The sequence below is a fragment of the Panulirus ornatus genome, chromosome 58 (assembly GCF_036320965.1).
Source record: "Panulirus ornatus isolate Po-2019 chromosome 58, ASM3632096v1, whole genome shotgun sequence".
Lineage (NCBI taxonomy): Eukaryota > Metazoa > Arthropoda > Malacostraca > Decapoda > Palinuridae > Panulirus > Panulirus ornatus.
This window is the reverse complement of record NC_092281.1, coordinates 15,400,579-15,423,786: the sequence shown is the minus strand read 5'-3', so window position 1 is coordinate 15,423,786 and position 23,208 is coordinate 15,400,579.

Genomic DNA, 23,208 nt, shown 5'->3' with positions numbered 1-23,208 from the left:
TTTAGAGACATAACTATGTTCTTACATTACACAAAAGAATGAATGTGCTATGATCAAGCACACTACAATGGAATTTGCTGACAGGCTGCACCACGATAAAGTGGCGATGGTAAATGTTGACTGGAATACCCTTATGATGAAGGAAATGCGTGACATAAAGACAAACGAAAACTGTTGGAACTATTCGTAAACGCAGACTCGATCGGAAGAAATAAGTTGTGAGATCTCTCATGTACAATAAGCAGTGGAAAAAGACAGCTTCCTGAAAGTTTATTTCATTCAAAACAAACATACTTTTATTGGTCAACACATTGTATGAACACGCTGCAATGAATGCTACTTACCACAAGGCTGAAGACTACCGCTGTATCATTTACGTAAGCCAGAATCAAGTGGAAGACGATAGCAGCAATATTTCACCTTCCAGAAAGTGAAGCAACAGTTTTTGATGGTTGTGCTCACACTCGCATCATGTTTCCCAGGCCAACTTTTTTGACTTTCGATTATTACATATCTTCATGGTGTTTGGTCTTCACTTACGGTACTTATTAGAATTAATAAAGTGGCGTGACGCCGTGTGAGACAGGTCACCAAAGGAAGAGAAAGAAACGAGAGGACTGAGGCTGCAGGTGGGAGAATACCACAAGCAAGTGCTTCGGCAAAATTTCTTAATGGTTGAAACAAATAGAACTAGATTCTTACACGTTCCTCAAAGATAGAAAATCAAATTAAGGCGTGAAATACCACGACTGTCCCGACAAAAAATCTTTACATGATATCAAACGATAACTAGTAGTTGTGTGATATTTTTTAAACGATTCCATTTTAGTCAAAACAAATGATAATCATACTGTCATTATCATGGGATGGTTCCAGCGTTTACTGACAAAATCCTACAGTTGATATTGAATGTGGTAGAGACCATCGATTCTAATATATGAACTTTTCGTCGGGCAAATAGGTTTGGAAACAGTAACTCATTTTTGTGACGCATCGCCCTCCAGCTTGAATGAGGACAGCGTTAAGTGACTTTGTTTGGACAACTTGGAGATATATCCATGCCAGAGAGATTTGAAAAATTATGCCAAGGCCTTTCCAGCCTTTAGAGGAAGGTAATTTCGAGGTGAGTGAATATTTCCTGTGCCACTTTCTTATGCAACATCCGATACTGGGAAGGCAACCCCAAACATAAACATGTTTACCCAGAAGCTCAGGATGTGGAATGTATGCCACCAGCACACGAAGCGTGACATACCCATGCTCAACAGGTGTTCCATAGCAGGCAATAATCTGGGTTACACACCATTTGGCATCTCTTCCAGACCATGACCCCTGTTTCTTTGGACTTACGAAGGCACCGCCCTTGAGGTGTGTCAGCTGAAGAGCAAGTGTACCTGCGGAAAGTCATGGAAAGGTCCATGCAAAAAAGCAAGAGAAATGCCTAGTATTTACCAAATTATGTAAGTCTCAGTAGATACACTATTCTTTTGAACTCATTATCCTACTGCAGTTTACTTTTGCATTTCTTTTTATCACGTATTTATGAAATGGCAATCTTGTGATCTTATAATTAAGGACTCCTCATTAAACCTCTTTAGTTAGCTCTGTTGTGATGAGATTTAGTAGTCTGAATAATTTCTTACCCAAACACTCTTAAGGAATGGGAACTAATATAGAATGTGATAATGAATATAGGACGTGAGAACAAAAAGTGAACAAAGATTTAAGAATTTATCACAATATAGATTTGAAAATTAAGATATGATGCACTATATTGTGTCCTGTTTCAAAAACACACCTGTGTATATGTAATTTTTGTTTATCCACTGTAATTTGAGTGTTAACAAGATATGCATATGTATGGCATTTCAGACACTGTGCATTACCCAGATATTGTTACCGCCAGCTTTACTTACAACACTATAACTATATATCATGATTCGGTATATCCTAGACTTCCCTCCACCCCTGACGGGAGGAGGACCCTTTGGGGTCTCTGGGCACCACTCGTCACTGTACGCTCTGTGCTCGCCTTCACCTACCCTTAGATGTGCCCTTCACCCATACTCTCATTAGATGCTTTTTTTTTTTTTTCATGTATATCTATTCAACAAATATTCAAGAACTAAAGCATTGGGCGAAATAACGTGCATGAATAAGACAAATATAACTTCAAGCTTTCGACAGTATTTCAAGCCATTTTTGAAATTAGCTTGAAACAATCGAATGCCTGGAGCTTATGTTTATTTTTCCCGCGAGTTTACTAAATCAGAGCTTCACGTGTGTATGTGATATACTACAAGACACAAGTAAAACGTAGTCATGAACATTAGACAAGATAACGAATATTAGACATTTTGATTTATGATAAGACATGTAAGGCATCATGAAGTGCACAATAGGCAAGATAGATAAAGGTGATGATTCAGAAGAACATGGTGACACACAAGAGTCCGGAACGTGACCACTGGCCACCGTGGAGAATTGTGTGGCATCCGAGCAGTGACGTTCTTCACCTCTGCCAACCAGCTACACCACCTGTCAACCAACCAGCCCGTCTACCACCCAACTACACATCCCAACCAGCCAGCTCGTCTGCCACCCAACCATACCACCTGTCAACCAGTCAGCTCGCATACCACTCAACCATACCACTTGTCAACCAGCCAGCTCGCCTGCCACCCAACCATACCACCTGTCAACCATCCAACTCGCCTGCTGCACCATCCACGCTATCCGCCAACCAGCCAGGTAGCCTGCTGCCCATCAGTAAGCATCTGACAACAATCAACCCGCTTGCCTGTCACCCAACCACACTACCTGCCATGTTGCCTACCAGCCAGCCCGCCTAGCTTACCTGCCAACAAGCCAGCCACCAAATAACCAGCCAGCCAGACAAACTAGTGCGTCTGCCGACAGCGCATGAGGCTGGCATACCTTCCGACGTTCATTACCTCCATCCGGACCAATGTAGGGTAGGCTACAGCTACACTGCTCCAGCAAGAACACCCATTACCCTGTACATTCATACAAGATGTGCCGAGCAACACATCAGAACAACGCCATAATGAATGATAATCACAATTGGTGTCCAGTGGATCCAGCTACCAGTTGTGAGGACAATAACGTGAACACGGGAGGTATAATGCTGTCATAGGAAGAATATAAAGTGTACTTGTTCTGAATGAGATAAAATCTTGATTGTGACTTCAGTACAGAGTAGGTGTAAAAACACTCCTTTTTTCCAGGATGACCACACCAGCCAGCACGACTTCCGTATATTTGGAAGATGTTTCACTCGGCGGAAGGTATTGGTGTAAGGAGCAAATTTGGTAAAGAAATGGAGAAAAATATATGGATGAGGTAAGGATGTGGAGTTGAAATTTGCTCTAAAACAATCAGAAAAATAAAACGGATGGTGTAAATAAATGTTACAGCAATAGAAGTGGGAGTGAGATACTTCCTCTCAGAGATTGCGTTGGCTCGCTACTGTGTTCATATCTCATCTGCCCCTCTATATATCTGTTCATTCATTTATCTATAGAAACTTTTGGGTCAAAGTCCAGACATTTCAAAGTGTTCATATACACATTACAATCAAAATGAAACGTAGTATAGGTAGAGCATCACTATAAAATGGAATTTGAGGAAATAGAGAATATATATATATATATATATATATATATATATATATATATATATATATATATATATATATATATATTTTTTTTTTTTTTTTTTTTTTTTTTTGCTTTGTCGCTGTCTCCCGCGTTTGCGAGGTAGCGCAAGGAAACAGACGAAAGAAATGGCCCAACCCACCCCCATACACATGCCTTGATTCAATCCACTGACAGCACGTCAACCCCGGTATACCACATCGCTCCAATTCACTCTATTCTTTGCCCTCCTTTCACCCTCCTGCATGTTCAGGCCCCGATCACACAAAATCTTTTTCACTCCATCTTTCCACCTCCAATTTGGTCTCCCTTTTCTCCTCGTTCCCTCCACCTCCGACACATATATCCTCTTGGTCAATCTTTCCCCACTCATTCTCTCCATGTGACCAAACCATTTCAAAACACCCTCTTCTGCTCTCTCAACCACGCTCTTTTTATTTCCACACATCACTCTTACCCTTACGTTACTTACTCGATCAAACCACCTCACACCACACATTGTCCTCAAACATCTCATTTCCAGCACATCCATCCTCCTGCGCACAACTCTATCCATAGTCCACGCCTCGCAACCATACAACATTGTTGGAACCACTATTCCTTCAAACATACCCATTTTTGCTTTCCGAGATAATGTTCTCGACTTCCACACATTCTTCAAGGCTCCCAGAATTTTCGCCCCCTCCCCCACCCTATGATCCACTTCCGCTTCCATGGTTCCATCCGCTGCCAGATCCACTCCCAGATATCTAAAACACTTCACTTCCTCCAATTTTTCTCCATTCAAACTCCCCTCCCAATTGAATTGACCCTCAACCCTACTGTACCTAATAACCTTGCTCATATTCACATTTACTCTTAACTTTCTTCTTTCACACACTTTACCAAACTCAGTCACCAGCTTCTGCAGTTTCTCACATGAATCAGCCACCAGCGCTGTATCATCAGCGAACAACAACTGACTCACTTCCCAAGCTCTCTCATCCCCAACAGACTTCATACTTGCACCTCTTTCCAAAACTCTTGCATTCACCTCCCTAACAACCCCATCCATAAACAAATTAAACAACCATGGAGACATCACACACCCCTGCCGCAAACCTACATTCACTGAGAACCAATCACTTTCCTCTCTTCCTACACGTACACATGCCTTACATCCTCGGTAAAAACTTTTCACTGCTTCTAACAACTTGCCTCCCACACCATATATTCTTAATACCTTCCACAGAGCATCTCTATCAACTCTATCATATGCCTTCTCCAGATCCATAAATGCTACATACAAATCCATTTGCTTTTCTAAGTATTTCTCACATACATTCTTCAAAGCAAACACCTGATCCACACATCCTCTACCACTTCTGAAACCACACTGCTCTTCCCCAATCTGATGCTCTGTACATGCCTTCACCCTCTCAATCAATACCCTCCCATATAATTTGCCAGGAATACTCAACAAACTTATACCTCTGTAATTTGAGCACTCACTCTTATCCCCTTTGCCTTTGTACAATGGCACTATGCACGCATTCCGCCAATCCTCAGGCACCTCACCATGAGTCATTTTTTTTTTATTGTACTTTGTCGCTGTCTCCCGCGTTTGCGAGGTAGCGCAAGGAAACAGACGAAAGAAATGGCCCCCCCCCCCCATACACATGTATATACATACGTCCACACACGCAAATATACATACCTACACAGCTTTCCATGGTTTACCCCAGACGCTTCACATGCCTTGATTCAATCCACTGACAGCACGTCAACCCCGGTATACCACATCGCTCCAATTCACTCTATTCCTTGCCCTCCTTTCACCCTCCTGCATGTTCAGGCCCCGATCACACAAAATCTTTTTCACTCCATCTTTCCACCTCCAATTTGGTCTCCCTCTTCTCGTTCCCTCCACCTCCGACACATATATCCTCTTGGTCAATCTTTCCTCACTCATTCTCTCCATGTGCACAAACCACTTCAAAACACCCTCTTCTGCTCTCTCAACCACGCTCTTTTTATTTCCACACATCTCTCTTACCCTTACGTTACTCACTCGATCAAACCACCTCACACCACACATTGTCCTCAAACATCTCATTTCCAGCACATCCATCCTCCTGCGCACAACTCTATCCATAGCCCACGCCTCGCAACCATACAACATTGTTGGCCATGAGTCATACATACATTAAATAACCTTACCAACCAGTCAACAATACAGTCACCCCCTTTTTTAATAAATTCCACTGCAATACCATCCAAACCTGCTGCCTTGCCGGCTTTCATCTTCCGCAAAGCTTTTACTACCTCTTCTCTGTTTACCAACTCATTTTCCCTAACCCTCGCACTTTGCACACCACCTCGACCAAAACACCCTATATCTGCCACTCTATTATCAAACACATTCAACAAACCTTCAAAATACTCACTCCATCTCCTTCTCACATCACCACTACTTGTTATCACCTCCCCATTTGCGCCCTTCACTGAAGTTCCCATTTGCTCCCTTGTCTTACGCACTTTATTTACCTCCTTCCAGAACATCTTTTTATTCTCCCTAAAATTTAATGATACTCTCTCACTCCAACTCTCATTTGCCCTTTTTTTCACCTCTTGCACCTTTCTCTTGACCTTCCTGTCCACTGGGGAAATGAAACACGATAACTTCCCAAGTGCACTTTCGTGTAATAATCACATCATTAGGGGAGACACAAGGGAGAAATATAACAGTTGATATACATCGAAGAGACGAAGCTAGGACGCCATTTGGTAAACATGCGATTGGACAATCGCATGTTTACCATTTGGCGCCCTAACTTCGTCTCTTCGGTGTATATCAACTGACTGTTATATTTCTCTCTTGTGCCTCCCCTGATGATGTGATTATTAGAAGAAAGTGCACTTGGGAACTTATCGTGTTTCATTTTCCCCGTGGACTCATAGGAATATCTTGATCACGCGCAAAATTGTGATACTTTCCAATCTGAAGATATGTTAATACACGAAAGCGCTAGAATCACGTGGGGATAGACAAGAGATGTAGCTAGGACGCCATTTGATAAACCTGTTTACCAAATGGCGTCTTAGCTACGTCTTTTCGTTGTATATCAACTGATGTAGCTAGGACGCCATTTGATAAACCTGTTTACCAAATGGCGTCCTAGCTACGTCTTTTCGTTGTATATCAACTAATTGTTATATTTCTCTCGTATCTCCCCTGATGATGTGATTATTACACGAAAGTGCACTTGGGAGCTTATTGTGTTTCATTTTCCCAGTGGACTCTTAGGAATATACTTGATCACGCGCAAAATTGTGATCCTTTCCAATATATATATATATATATATATATATATATATATATATATATATATATATATATATATATATATATATATATATATATATATTTCTTTCCTTCAAACTATTCGCCATTTCCCGCATTAGCAAGGTAGCGTTAAGAACAGAGGACTGGGCCTCTGAGGGAATATCCTCCCCTGGCCCCCTTCTCTGTTCCTTCCTTTGCAAAATAAAAAAAAAAAAAGAACGAGAGGGGAGGATTTCCAGCCCCCCGCTCCCTCCCCTTTTAGTCGCCTTCTACGACACGCAGGGAATACGTGGGAAGTATTCTTTCTCCCCTATCCCTAGGGATAATTATATGTATATATATATTATATATATATATATATATATATATATATATATATATATATATATATATATATATATATATATAATCTTTTCCTAATCCATGGGGAATTGAAACATGATACGTTTTTGATTGAAAAAGTTCACATTTTTGTAATGATCCCATTGTCAGGAGGGATACAAGGATGAGATAAGAAGACGTAGAACATTCAGTTGATATACAAACCAGAGACGTAGCTAAGCTGAACGCCATTTGTGAACAAGCGGATGGTGGTGTTCGCCAAGGTTGGTGGTGTTGGGGTCTGGCATCATACCTGTTAGAGATTATTTTGTGGACAGGAATGGGAACTGTTGACAAACTTTGCCTATGACAAAACTACCAAGTTTTTATAAACCTTCACTAATAATGTTACAATTCTTTGTATATATAATGTTATAAGATTATTATGTGGACAGGAATGGGAACTGTTGACAAACTTTGCTTATGACAAAACTACCAAATTTTTATAAACCTTCACTAATAATGTTACAATTCTTTGTATATTTAATGATAGAAGATTCAGTGATGTTTATAGTGATAAAGGAGTTACAGTCAATGATTGAATTGGCTTTACACCAGCCAGTACAATGGTCATACTTTTTAACATGATTAACCAAAGCATTTGATTCTTGTCCTGTTCTTACACTATATTTATGTTGCTTAAGTCCAACATAAAGATCCTTACCAGTCTGCTCAACATAAAACAGTGCAGTTTTTACGGGGAACTCTGTAAACAGCCCGCAGAATTTTCGGTGAGTTTTAAAAGCAATCATCATGGTATTGATATAGCTGAAGGCTACATTTACATTAAAAGATTCCAGCAACCTAAGAGGTAATGTAGAATTATCACTAAAAGAGAGAACTGAAGGATTCTTGGTATCAAGGGGAGATTTGAGTTTTACTTTGTAAAATGATTGTCAACTTAAGGGATTTATCGATGAAAGATCTGGGATGCTTTTACTTGGATTCCCTTCATATGCATGGACTTATCAAAACAAATAAGCCAAATTTTACAACGAGACCCATAGTGAGTTAAGTAGGCTTCATTACATATGAATTATCAAAATGGTTATTTTCGTTGTATTTATTTTGATTTCAAACATGTTTTTTTTTTTTTCATTCTTGTTCACAAAAATTCTAGTTGATGACCTCTTAGAATATTTGGTTTATGTCTTGGGTTATATTGATTAACCTCTTTCAAATTTTGTGTTTACTGAATTGATAAAATTGTGTATACAAGACTCTGTATTTCAGTTTATTGGAGAATATTATGCTCAGAAATTTGGTATGGCGATGGGTAACCCTCTCTCACCAGTATCAAGAAATCTTTACTTGGAATTCTTTGAAACAAAATTACCAAGGGATATCTTACTCTCTAAGGCAAGTTGGTTAAGGTATGTAGATGATGTTCTTTGTGTTTGGCCAACAAACGAAAACTTACAATTCTCCCTTAACAGTGTAGTACCTTCTGTCAACTTTACTGTGGAAGTATAGAAAAATTATGTTGCCATTTTTAGATTGCATGATCCACAGGGATAGAAACATGTTTAAGTTTAGCATATACAGAAAACCCACCACTGTTTGCTCATATATTCATTATTACTCAGCTCAACCAGTTAAATTATCATCATTCCAGTCTATGTTCCTTAAGGCATTACGTGTGTGTGTATATATATATATATATATATATATATATATATATATATATATATATATATATATATATATATATATATATATTTATTATACTTAGTCGCTGTCTCCCGCATTGGCGAGGTAACTCAAGGAAACAGTTTTTTACTGAGTTGCGTGTATGAAATGAGATTAATATCTTGGTACAAGGATAACCAGTACAGTACAGGATTATAGTTATAAGTATAGATAAAAGTATCACAGATTGTTCTTATATTTACATATGCTTATTAAGAAAGGAAGGAATTCACCAGTTACCAATAAACTACCACAGAAAACATGATATACAGTTCATCACATGATATCAAACGGCAATATTATATCAGTCATTGGATACTGCGGTGTTCACATATACAAAGATTCGTACAATAACCCTTAACAGCAGCATCTTGGGTCTCTCCTGTGAATGTCGCATGTTGCTATGTTATCACCAGATGATATGTTTCAACCTTGAGCAGCATTGTAAGAAAAAGAGTGTATTTTTTTAACATCCAGATAATGAGATACGATACGTTCAGGTTGGCTTGACCTTATATTATTTCCGTGAAGGTCTTTCCATTAAGAGGACGTTTATTGTAGTAGACTTTGAAAACAAAGGTTCAGTCTGAGCTGTCGGATTGTTTTCAACATTCCCAACACAATGGTAAACCATTAAAAGACATTTTTGTTTTCGGTTTATATTTGTCAATAGATCTACCGAACGTGTTCTGCGTAACTTGCATTTTTTCTTTAGGTTTCGTTCTAATAGATCAGACCAAGATGAACAATGAGTCAAATTGATGTTCAACTGACATCGAAAAGAACAATATTCTTGAGCGGATTGTAAGTCATTCACTTTGTACAAATATTTACACCTGACATTATTAAACATTTGTAATGATATTGTAAACAACTGTCTGTAGATAAAAAGTTGTCATTGTTAAGATCTTGTGGTGCTATTCGATCGTCGAGAATATGATAATACCAATACTAGATATTAAAAGGTTTCAAGCTTGCCCTTCATTGTTTTTTTTTTTTTTTTCATTGCTCCATGTGATTAATATTGTTCTACCAAGATGATAAGACAGTTTGTTATTTTCAAGCTCAGAAAAGCTTGATTCTAAGACTGTCAGGTTTTGTAGAAATAAAGTCATGGTTTATGTGAAAATAAGATATACCCATCATCTTTAGATGAAATGAATTTACAGTCATGGTCCATACTAATTCCCGTATCTGTACAAAGCATAAAGATGACAGAGGTCCAAAAATGTTACCTATATCATATGCAACACCCGCATCACTGAAACAGCATCTATATATTCACAGACACACTCGTCCTTCTTCAGTAATGGCACCCCGAGAACACACCCTGACCTCCGGCAATAATGGCTCCCCTAAAGAACGCACATCCGATCTGTGCCAGTAACAGCACCCGAGAACAGGCTATCAATGATAAGAATTCGTATCAGGATCGGCCCTGGCGACTCTACACACACACACACACACACACACACAATGTCTCCCTGAGGTACTGCGGGTATTACAGAAGCTGGTCCAGAATAAAACCTCCCTGACAACCTGTATTCAGTTTTTGATGTAGGATATAAACGAGTCTGTAAATTCTCATGATGACCCAACTTCGATGTAAAGGTAGACAAACCTTTAAAGTTTCTACTATTTATATTATCAAGTAAACGCATGACACGAGTAATTAGAATTAAGGCCAAACCAGACTTATGTAAATATGTTATTTTATACGAGATTTAAATTTCGTCTATAGATCTACCTTAAAACTTTAGACACGCGGGCTCCTCTTATATAATGGTTTACTACGCGAAAGAGTTTTTTGAATGAATATTTCAACCCACCAGGCACCTCACTCCATGAATTTAGTTGCTTTCACTTTCACTGATGTGACTGCTCGATTTTTTCTTTTCTAATTTTCATTTATCCGCTTCTTTTCTTTTGATCTGCTCTATGTCATCAGTAGTGGTAGCAAAGATAAGATACCAAGGCCTGATCTTTCATGAACTGAATTTATATGCGATGAAGCCGTGAATCATTTTATACAACACATACGTCCAGCTTAGAACCAGCTACACTACAATTAACCATGGGCCGCTCTGTGCTAGTAATGGCACACACATGACCTGTGTCGGTATTGGCACACCTAGAGAATGGGCTGCCAATGACAAAGGCTCCTTGGTAAGCTTAGTATTCGCGAATCTTGCACACACACACACACACACACACACACTAAGCCCTCATTGGTAAAAGCAAAAATATCGTTCAACGACTTCATAAAGCTAAAGATTTTGATATATTTTTAATGGAAAGTCAGTAAGTTGGAAAAATATCGCGAAAATCAACTTTATTAAGAGAAAATATTGATTTTTTATTATAAGTATCGGACTATAAGGGATAACAGATTACGTCTACATATGTAAAAATACCTTGATACATTACATACATCTTATTAACATACATCTTATTAAAACCTGCCAGTAGAATTCTAATAGGTAGAATAAGCCAGTATCGACAGAGAGGTTATTAATGACAGATACACTGGTTCAGGGAGATAGGTGCCATATTCCCATCTCAGTTTCCGTTTTCTAGTATACTTCATCGTCTCAAAGAAAATGAAATTGTAGCATAAACTAAAACTTCTGTGAAACCTTATGATTTACAGAAATAAACTCTTACCTTCTTTTATGGAATGCTTTACTCTGTTATGTAAACATCTATCTTTACAATATATGTTGATTTTACTTCATTTACTACTTAAGCATTCCAAGATAAAGAACAGAGTTGACTTTTACTGTGAGGATGTAGCATTAATTCAGGTGACACGGTTAAGCAGAGTTGAACGGCGTTGGTGTTTGGTTTCTTCCAGAGGAAGTTGTCAGGGATGTACTGGCTGGTAACTTTTGGAAGGGGACGATGCTGGAAAGGCATGAATGGAACTGGATGAGAGAGCTGTCCTTCGTAGTGAACAGAACTAACTCGACATTATTGTAATGAAAGTGCAGATATGGCTTCTGAAATTCATAGGGTTGGAACAGGAACCCGAATGAGTAATTAAGAGGTTAATGGTAAACGAGGTGCTGAGTGCTTTGAATGAGGCAATAAAGAGCAGTTATCGGAAGCTCTCAAGTTTGACTGGGTCTTGAGAGGCGGATAACATGATACCTTAACAGGAGGAGTGTACATTAAAGCAATAGATCTCTTAAAGTTAGGAGACAGAGTGAGCAGGAGGGATACTCGAGCAAACAGAGCAAGGCATGAAAGGTGCATAGCGTTTTCATGTACCTCTCATGATGGAGACGAAAGTTTTTTATGTTGTACATTGGTAGAAAAAAAAATCATTGTTGTGGTAACAGTGATTTAGGGTGTGCTGGGGTGGTAACGGTGTCTCGGTGTGTACTGGAGTGTGGCAACAGTGTCTTAGGGTATACAGGGCTGGTGACAGTGACTTAGGGTGTATGAGGGTAGTAACGGTGTACATGAGAAAGGTGAAGTGAAATAGAGGTGGGTGTAGGTGCGGGGTATAAGGGTGAGAGGACTGGCAGAGTGCGGGGTACAAGTGGTGGGCCAATGTGGTATGTGTGGTGGGCCAATGTGGTATGAGTGTGGTGGGCTGGTGTGGTATCAGTGTGGCGGGCCGATATAGTACCATTGTGGGAGGCTGGTGTGGTATCAGTGTGGTGGGAGGATAAAGTGACCGTAGGCCCGCCTGGACGGGTAGGGATAAATGTGTTATGTAATATGAAAAGGAGGACCATAAGGGGACGGGTCACATACAGAGGGTTGCTCCAGTGCTCAGGGTAGGCCAGGGGAAAGTGTGGTTAGGACCGCCTGGCTGCTCCTTCCGCCTGGTCGGACGAGTGGACATAAATCAACCCAACCAAACACCCAAGATTTTCAGCCAGGCACTGCTGGAGTGGAACCACAGGCAAGATGACTGCTGTGAACGGTGGGATTATTCACCCGAGGGGGGGCGGGGCACGCTTATATGTTAAGTCCTCTGTTGTGACTCGTATGTTTGTCTGTCATTCAGCTCGTTTTCCTCTTCACTTCGACTCTCGTGGCGAGACGCAGCATTGAAATAATCATCACAAGATGGCTTTTGTCAAGGGAGAGAGAGAGAGAGAGAGAGAGAGAGAGAGAGAGAGAGAGAGAGAGAGAGAGAGAGAGAGAGAGAGAGAGAGAGAGAGAGAGAGAGAGAGGTTTTCCGGGCTGGATGAACCAGGGACCAACTTCATGATTATCTATAAAATCTCCGGAAAAATGTTTCCTCATAATATTAAGAGCAAGTTTGAGCGGGCGGAGTCTGGGATCCATGAATGAGAAAAGTTTGGCTGTAAAACTTGAAGAATTTGGCAAATATGTGGAACCTTTCCTCATGGTGTAGTGAGGGTGGTACTGTGAACACCTCGGTCTCTCCTGGTCGTGGCACTGACGGGCCAGGACCACTACTTGATGGCATCACTGGTCACTGGAGTCAACACATTGTATAGTCATGGTGGCAGTGACCCATCACTTTATGATGGTGGTGATAGTGCTTAGAGTGGTGACCCCCCTCCAACCCCTCCCTCACCGTATGGTGATAGTGGCTACTGTGATGAGCCTTCACTGTATGGTGATAGTGGCTCGTGTGGTGCCACCATGTCCCTTGTGGAGAGCCCCGGTGCAAGGGGTCACCATGGCCCTCTACAGGACAGTAATTACTGCCATTTGATTTATGAATTTTAGGAAGCGATCTCTTGACACAGTCATCAGTTATGATTTGCGATTTGGTATTGGTCCACGATTTTGCATGTCTTCGTAATATGAAGGCCATGATTTCATAATATATGATGTTATATAAATCTTATGTGAAGTCTCTTCAAAAAAGAGGCATGTTCAAGACGTGAGCAAACAAACAAAACCAGTGAAAGGCATAGCATGTTTACTGAGAGAAGTAAATCAAACAGTTCAGAGAGAAACACAATTTCAGTAACAATCCCGCTCAGCGAGAAACGTTGAAATAGAAACACATGTTCAGCCAGAAACACTTGTTCAAGTAAACACGTTTGATGAGCAAGACTCCAGATTCGAGAGCCAAGTCATGTTGGGCAAGAAGTGTTATGATAGGCGCTGTAACTAACATGGTTGACGACAGAGACACAAGAACCACCAGAGGTGAATCATATGTAACGACAGGGGAACCATTTTCAGTGAAGACATAGGAACTCGACTAACTGTAATCGGCTTCGACCGAAGGAGAAAAAAAAAAAGATGTAAAGCGAGATTCAAATGTTTCTTGACGAGAAATAAACCTTGTTGAAGGAGGGCCGTGTCCGGATGGTGAACTCTGACCCGGTAACTGAATGTAAAGTACTGAAGTGGAGGGCGACCGGGGGTAGGAGACAAAAGACGACGGGGAGGAGGGAAGATGAAGAGCGAGTATAGATAGAAGCGTTGACAACAAGACGGGGGAAGGAAAGATGGAGGAGGAGGAGGATACAGATGGGAAGGAGAGGTGTGTCTGATGAGCTTATCATACAGACGGGAGGAGAGGATGAAGGAGGCTGGCAGAGAGAGGAGGAGGCTGGTAGGGAGGGAGGTGGAGGAGGAGGACACGATAGATAATAAAAGACCTGACGGTAATAGGTTCCTGCATTCCTAAATCTGTTTAGCTGGAAAGTTTGTAAATGATGATGAATGGAATACGTAACATCCGAGGGCCCATTTGAATCGCAAGTATTATATATATGTAAGACTAATGAATTCGTTCAGTGTGATATCTAATTACAGAACTCGTGCCAGTCATCTCTGACAAACTTATCATGTTTTGAGATATGAACAACCTTATCCCTGGTAACCGTCTAAACCAGGAGTTCTAAACCTTTCTATGTATGTGGATCACTTGAGACATCTGTGGAGCAGCGTCAGCATACATCCAATATTAGATAGGGTCTGAAGTCACTATCAAGTCCAAATGATAACATTTATCTATTCGTTTTCTATCTATTTATCTTGATCCTTTTATGGGACCACAGATATAAGAACCCATGGTCTCGACTGAAGTATGACCAGTTGGGCGATATTGCGAAGCCCCTCCATCTATCATTATTTTCTTCTATTTTTTGTTGTTGTTACATTCGCAAGCTTCCAGTCACTTGGCATCTTCCCTTCACGTAGTGGTTGAAAGCGTCATTAGTAGGCAGTGTTGCTGTTTGTCGGTTGTGCTTCCAATATTCTAAGAGGGGTGGGGGAGTCATGACCAGCTGACTTACTCGGATTCGTTTTTTGTGTAATGGATTTAGTATTTCATGGGTTATTAGTATCAAATAATTCTGATGTTTCATTTTGGCTTTAGGAGAGAGAGAGAGAGAGAGAGAGAGAGAGAGAGAGAGAGAGAGAGAGAGAGAGAGAGAGAGAGAGAGAGAGAGAGAGAGAGAGAGAGAGTGAGTTCCATCAAGGATGATGGTGGTAACTTATCATACTTACACCGTCATCAGTTGTAGTTGTCTGTTGGCTTGTAGTTATCATTTGGTCAACTGTGTTTGTTTTTTGTAGTCTCTTGGGAATGATGGCGGTACAGTAGTGATGGTTCAGTGGAGAGTGCCAGGGGAGAGGCTGGGGACTGGGGATTGCTCAAGCTATATCTGGGTCACTGACCCTGCCACCCTTCCCCCCAGCAACACCTGGCAGTCTCCCCCTCTCCCCCGCAGTACTGTATGTAAATGAGGACATTCGTCAAACAGATTAGTAAACATGGATGCTGGAACCCATTCATCTTGTATAGAGACGTGTTCAAACTTCCAACATGCTTAATCTAGAGTTGGATGTTTGTTGCCCCAGCGACCCACTGTGTGCGGACGAGGCCGGCCTGGTGCTACTTCTGTAGGTCGTAAAGTATGACGTTCGGGTCCTCGATGCACCTGTGTAGGAGGGTAGCGGGCAGGTTGTGGTCCAGGGGCTGGGGAGTAGTACATGGGAAGGACAGATGACAGGTGGTCCATGACGAGGTTACCTGCGGTCATAATCTTGTTTGTTGTAGAAACAGGACAATAAAGCAGAGAGGGCGCCTCCTAACCCACCATTCTCTGCGGATCAATGGACGGAAAGAAAGAAACTGAGAAGGAACATCATGTGGTCTGGAGAGAGTATACTGTCATGAGAATATTGTGGGGAAGTATGGGTCAAAGGACTGATCCTTGTTGTGCTCCACTCGTCACTTTAAACCAGTCAGACGCCTCCCCAATTAACACTTTCCGGGGCTTTTTTTTTTTTTTATTTCGTAGCAGCCTTTTATTTCGTACCTTGTTTAAAGCCTTTTGAAAGCCTTACGTATTTTCGAATCCCATTCATGAAATGTTTAACTAAATAATTCTATAATATTCGTTACACATGATCTTTTATCTAAAAACCATGTTGCGAATCGGTTATCAGTTTATCAGCTTATAACTAAACGATCTTATCGATAAGCATTAATTGCAGCAGATTTCCTAGAACAGGTAAGGCTGATAGGATGATTAGTTCGAAGTGCAGTTTCTGTCTCCTTTTGGAAAATTGTTGTTACAGTTTTAAAAGACAGGCTCTTCACTTACCCCAAAATTCGTCATTACTTTCCCTTGTCTTTTATTTTTTCCTTTCATAATTCTCCCCACATTTGAATTGAGGGCTGGCCTTGATGTGGATTATTGTGTGTGACTGGAGCCTTCAACAGAGAATGAGAGAGAGAGAGAGAGAGAGAGAGAGAGAGAGAGAGAGAGAGAGAGAGAGAGAGAGAGAGAGAGAGAGAGAGAGAGAGAGAGAGAGAGAGAAATTCTTTTAGCGATTTTTCTACCTCGCGATATGATGAACATTTATTTACTGGAAATGCTGTTGCCATCGTACTTTCCTCATAATCTGAGAGAAGTATCAAAACCAGAAGTTTTCTTCAATTTTTCTAGACATTTAATTCAGTACTGGATACTTTATGTTTCGTATATTTCATTTTCGAAACCTAGAAATATGTTTTGTGGACGTAATGTATATATAAGGAATTTTCGATTTAACGCTGAATAAGATTCTTGTTTACAGAGAAAGGTATTTTATTTTCTCATTAAAGTGTCTTCTTCATTAAGCAACGAGCCAATGATATCGTAGATTCTTTTTCATGTCTCTTACGTATTTACGTATTTTTCATGTGAAAAATTCTTTCTTCAAAATCGTTTTAACTTTCTATGATTTCTTGGCAATGTTGTAAACATTTCATTGTCTTGTTTGCTAAAACTTGATTCAGAAAATGTATACGTATCTTTTGCGCTTCATTAAGCCATTAGTCTCTTTAGTAATTAAACATGACACATCCATCTCTATATCCTTTTCACCCAAGAGCACTATAGGCCTTCCCACTTTTTTTTTCTTTAACGATCGTACTGTGCCACCGGCCCATTTCACAGCCTTCTCGAGTTGATCCGGTTAGGTAAAAATAAAAAAAAGTAAATAAAATAAAAAAAGAATAGAGTGCCTGACTCACATATTGGCATTTCTATCACTGATGAAATGTAATCATTTTTGGTCTTTGTTTAGTTTTCAATTAACCGTACAATGTCAGTCTTTTCTGACTGATCATATGATATTAGTTAACAGTGTTTTAGGCAAACATTTCTGGTTTCAGAGGTAGGCAGAGATTATACGGTATGTTGCTTTTAATGATTAATTACACTAAAGGTACAGATTTATGTTTTTATTCGATTAAAGATAATTGATCAATGCTTCATTACACCTTCACATTCGAGAGGTCCAAAGTTTGGTAAGTTCACAAAATAGGAACACACGAATACCAGATGGAGATATAAGGTGTGTACATTGTCCATGATAAGATTAGTGGATATAGAAGAGCATGATTAAAATCATCTTCAACTATTATCTGATATATTTTACAAACAATATCTAGGTAAAGTTCTTACCCGTATAACAACAAACAACTCAATCTGCCACAAAATTTAAATGCGTAAGGTATTATGTAGTCACTCCTAACACATGGTAATTTTCTGCAATGAAAATTCTACTAATGTCCAAGATAACTATTAGCCATTGTCGCAAACCTCGGAGGTGTCACTCTAGAACTTTGCGTAATTTTTATTTTTTACTTAATCTGATTTTTCGTGGATTTGTGTCAATTTCGCAGCCCATCGAGCAAAACGAAATGTTTCGTCTTAATCCCGAAAGATATCGTCAATTTCATAGCTAAGTTACTATCTATACTCGTGAATAAAATTTTTTGGTTAGATAAAACACTTTATGATCCCAAGAAAAAGATGATAAAGATATTATTTTTTAAATATTATCGTATGCTTCTTAAACTGATGAATTGTAGTTAATTATAATGGTTTAGATGATTGTTAAACATCTCATTTTATTTTGTTTACATTCACCCCGAAAGAGCTCACCTACTCAGGAGATTAGATTTTACCTTGGGTTTCATAGCATTCACTCCAGCGTAGACATGTCAGTCCGAAAATTGCCTTATTGAACATGAAAGGTCCGATCGTTGTTCATGGAACATTAAAAATCCTATAGACGCTTCAGTCAATGAAAGTGAATGAAGAGTAACGCTCGTGCTCTGAGAAGAGTTCTCTAACCTCTCCAATATTACGTTTGTAGTATATACTTTCAGTTTATCTTCTTGCCAACCATAAACGCACACGTAAATGTTTTAGCATGCGTGGTCTTTTCACAATGACAAATGGAGGTAATAAAGATAAGATAATCCCAGTTTCCTCGACATTCGGCGCCATCTTGCTTGTTTATGTTGACAAACGAAATGACTGGCCCATGGGTTCTACACGTGTGGAGGAGTACACACGCTCACACACAAACAGAAGGAAATCAGAAAATGAATAAAAGAAATGCTAGTGTGACATCGCTGTTTTTCCCTTACTTTTCAATTCGTCATGTACACTAACAGATGAAATATGTTGTGATCGTATTTTCGTATTTCGTGACTCAAGTATTCTTGCTTTGTGGTGATTTGAGTGATACTGATCTAACTAGTGACAAAATCACATGACGGTGATGAGGAAGCTGTTGAATAGTCCCCGTCAGCCATGTCATGTATTTGTTTACCCACTGGAGGGTAAACTCGCACCCACTCTACCTTCATTCATCGAGGTAAGTAAAAGTATAGTTCATGAGTACGTAGAACTCTAGGTAAAACTCAAGAAAACGGACACGCGTTTCATAGATTGTGACTTGAACTCCACAGTTAAGGAATCATAGTTGCCACTGTAAAGAGTGACTTGTGTGTGGGATTCTTCTTTTTCACTTTAAACCGAGCTTTTGATTTTGAATAAATCGTTAGTGTTAGGGCTATGAGGGAGAGAAAAATGCAGTTATATGATAGATAGATAATGTAAAATGCTAATGAGTATAGAAACGATGATTAGTTGCTTGTTTATAATGCTGTAAATTCTTGTGAGTTGTTATAAATGTAATTTCATCGTCATAGAAACGTATTCCAATTTTTTTTTTCTCGTTTGGTTTGAAATGTAAAAGATTTCATCCTAGGCATTTCTACACTCGACAGGAAAGTTTTTTTTTTTTTTTTTTGAGAGCTATCAAAATACAAACCGAATAAAGCTCTAGAGAATCCGAACAGGAGCCAAGTAATTTTTTTTTTTCGATCCTTAGGACGGTCAGTTTTTAAATGACTTGGTGGTACTAGTGAGGATATTACAAAATGACGTAGGAACGCCGTAGGCATCCCTGTTGTTCGTTTATCATCAGCTAGATTGCATTACTTAAACTGACAGCAATTCATTTTGAGTATTTTTACCTAACAATTTTCCCCTGATTCAAAGATCCGCTCACTTTACCAAAACTTTAAATCGATGGACTTTGAGATGCTACACTAATAACCCACACTATATAACAAATGGAGGCTAAGGTGAAGATTAGTATGGGTTTTCAGAAAAGAGGAGTGAATGTTGGGGTGAAGAAGGTGGTGAGAGTAAGTGAGCTTGGGAAGGAGACCTGTGTGGGGAAGTACCAGGAGAGACTGTGTACAGAATGGAAAAAGGTGAGAACAATGGAAGTAAGGGGAGTGGGGGAGGAATGGGATGTATTTAGGGAATCAGTGATGGATTGCGCAAAAGATGCTTGTGGCATGAGAAGAGTGGGAGGTGGGCTGTTTAGAAAGGGTAGTGAGTGGTGGGATGAAGAAGTAAGAGTATTAGTGAAAGAGAAGAGAGAGGCATTTGGACGATTTTTGCAGGGAAAAAATGCAATTGAGTGGGAGAAGTATAAAAGAAAGAGACAGGAGGTCAAGAGAAAGGTGCAAGAGGTGAAAAAAAGGGCAAATGAGAGTTGGGGTGAGAGACTATCAGTAAATTTTAGGGAGAATAAAAAGATGTTCTGGAAAGAGGTAAATAGGGTGCGTAAGACAAGGGAGCAAATGGGAACTTCAGTGAAGGGCGTAAATGGGGAGGTGATAACAAGTAGTGGTGATGTGAGAAGGAGATGGAATGAGTATTTTGAAGGTTTGTTGAATGTGTCTGATGACAGAGTGGCAGATATAGGGTGTTTGGGTCGAGGTGGTGTGCAAAGTGAGAGGGTTAGGGAAAATGATTTGGTAAACCGAGAAGAGGTAGTAAAAGCTTTGCGGAAGATGAAAGCCGGCAAGGCAGCAGGTTTGGATGGTATTGCAGTGGAATTTATTAAAAAAGGGGGTGACTGTATTGTTGACTGGTTGGTAAGGTTATTTAATGTATGTATGACTCATGGTGAGGTGCCTGAGGATTGGCGGAATGCGTGCATAGTGCCATTGTACAGAGGCAAAGGGGATAAGAGTGAGTGCTCAAATTACAGAGGTATAAGTTTGTTGAGTATTCCTGGTAAATTATATGGGAGGGTATTGATTGAGAGGGTGAAGGCATGTACAGAGCATCAGATTGGGGAAGAGCAGTGCGGTTTCAGAAGTGGTAGAGGATGTGTGGATCAGGTGTTTGCTTTGAAGAATGTATGTGAGAAATACTTAGAAAAGCAAATGGATTTGTATGTAGCATTTATGGATCTGGAGAAGGCATATGATAGAGTTGATAGAGATGCTCTGTGGAAGGTATTAAGAATATATGGTGTGGGAGGCGAGTTGTTAGAAGCAGTGAAAAGTTTTTATCGAGGATGTAAGGCATGTGTACGTGTAGGAAGAGAGGAAAGTGATTGGTTCTCAGTGAATGTAGGTTTGCGGCAGGGGTGTGTGATGTCTCCATGGTTGTTTAATTTGTTTATGGATGGGGTTGTTAGGGAGGTAAATGCAAGAGTCCTGGAAAGAGGGGCAAGTATGAAGTCTGTTGGGGATGAGAGAGCTTGGGAAGTGAGTCAGTTGTTGTTCGCTGATGATACAGCGCTGGTGGCTGATTCATGTGAGAAACTGCAGAAGCTGGTGACTGAGTTTGGTAAAGTGTGTGAAAGAAGAAAGTTAAGAGTAAATGTGAATAAGAGCAAGGTTATTAGGTACAGTAGGGTTGAGGGTCAAGTCAATTGGGAGGTGAGTTTGAATGGAGAAAAACTGGAGGAAGTGAAGTGTTTTAGATATCTGGGAGTGGATCTGTCAGCGGATGGAACCATGGAAGCGGAAGTGGATCATAGGGTGGGGGAGGGGGCGAAAATTTTGGGAGCCTTGAAAAATGTGTGGAAGTCGAGAACATTATCTCGGAAAGCAAAAATGGGTATGTTTGAAGGAATAGTGGTTCCAACAATGTTGTATGGTTGCGAGGCGTGGGCTATGGATAGAGTTGTGCGCAGGAGGATGGATGTGCTGGAAATGAGATGTTTGAGGACAATGTGTGGTGTGAGGTGGTTTGATCGAGTAAGTAACGTAAGGGTAAGAGAGATGTGTGGAAATAAAAAGAGCGTGGTTGAGAGAGCAGAAGAGGGTGTTTTGAAATGGTTTGGGCACATGGAGAGAATGAGTGAGGAAAGATTGACCAAGAGGATATATGTGTCGGAGGTGGAGGGAACGAGGAGAAGAGGGAGACCAAATTGGAGGTGGAAAGATGGAGTGAAAAAGATTTTGTGTGATCGGGGCCTGAACATGCAGGAGGGTGAAAGGAGGGCAAGGAATAGAGTGAATTGGAGCGATGTGGTATACAGGGTTTGACGTGCTGTCAGTGGATTGAATCAAGGCATGTGAAGCGTCTGGGGTAAACCATGGAAAGCTGTGTAGGTATGTATATTTGCGTGTGTGGACGTGTGTATGTACATGTGTATGGGGGGGGGGGGTGGGCCATTTCTTTCGTCTGTTTCCTTGCGCTACCTCGCAAACGCGGGAGACAGCGACAAAGTATAAAAAAAAAAAAAAAAAAAAAAAAAAAAAATATAACAAATTGCACATTGTAAGGAATCCAGTGGTATGTTTCGTTAAATTCCATCATCTGGAGATCGCGCGTCCGTTTTCTTGACAGTTATCCGTTCGTGTGATTTATTGCAAATATATTATTGTACTGATGTTCTTGATTTTTGAAACGTGCCAAGATGCAATCGTGGAGAAATGCCATGGAATCTGCTAAGGGCATCACTAACAACTTCTGTCGCTCTACCTTTCCTTTACACTCAGTTTCTAGCTGTCATGTGCAATGCACCGAAAGCACAGCTCCCTATCCACATCCAGGTCCCACAGACCTTTCATGGTTTACCTCAAACGTTTCATAAGCCCTGGTTCAGTCCATTGACAGCACGTCGACCCCGGTATACCACTTCGTTCCAATTCATCCAGTGCATCTGGTAATTCTTGTTTATCGATGGCGTTTTGGCCACGTCTCTTCCTTGTATATCAACCGACTATTCTACGTCTTCCATCTCATTCTTGTATCTCCGCTGACGATGTGATCATTACACGAAAGTGCACTTGGGAAATTATCTTGTGTTATTTTCCTGAACTTTTATGCATATACTTGATCAGTCACGTGCGGCACTGTGACCTCTTGTAATATATATATATATATATATATATATATATATATATATATATATATATATATATATATATATATATATATATATAGAGAGAGAGAGAGAGAGAGAGAGAGAGAGAGAGAGAGAGAGCAAAAACTTATGCCACACCCTGTTGGATGCTTTGATGTGAAGGGCCGGCCATTTGATTCGTCAAAATCTCTGAGAGAGATGAACCAGAGGTGTTTGTCA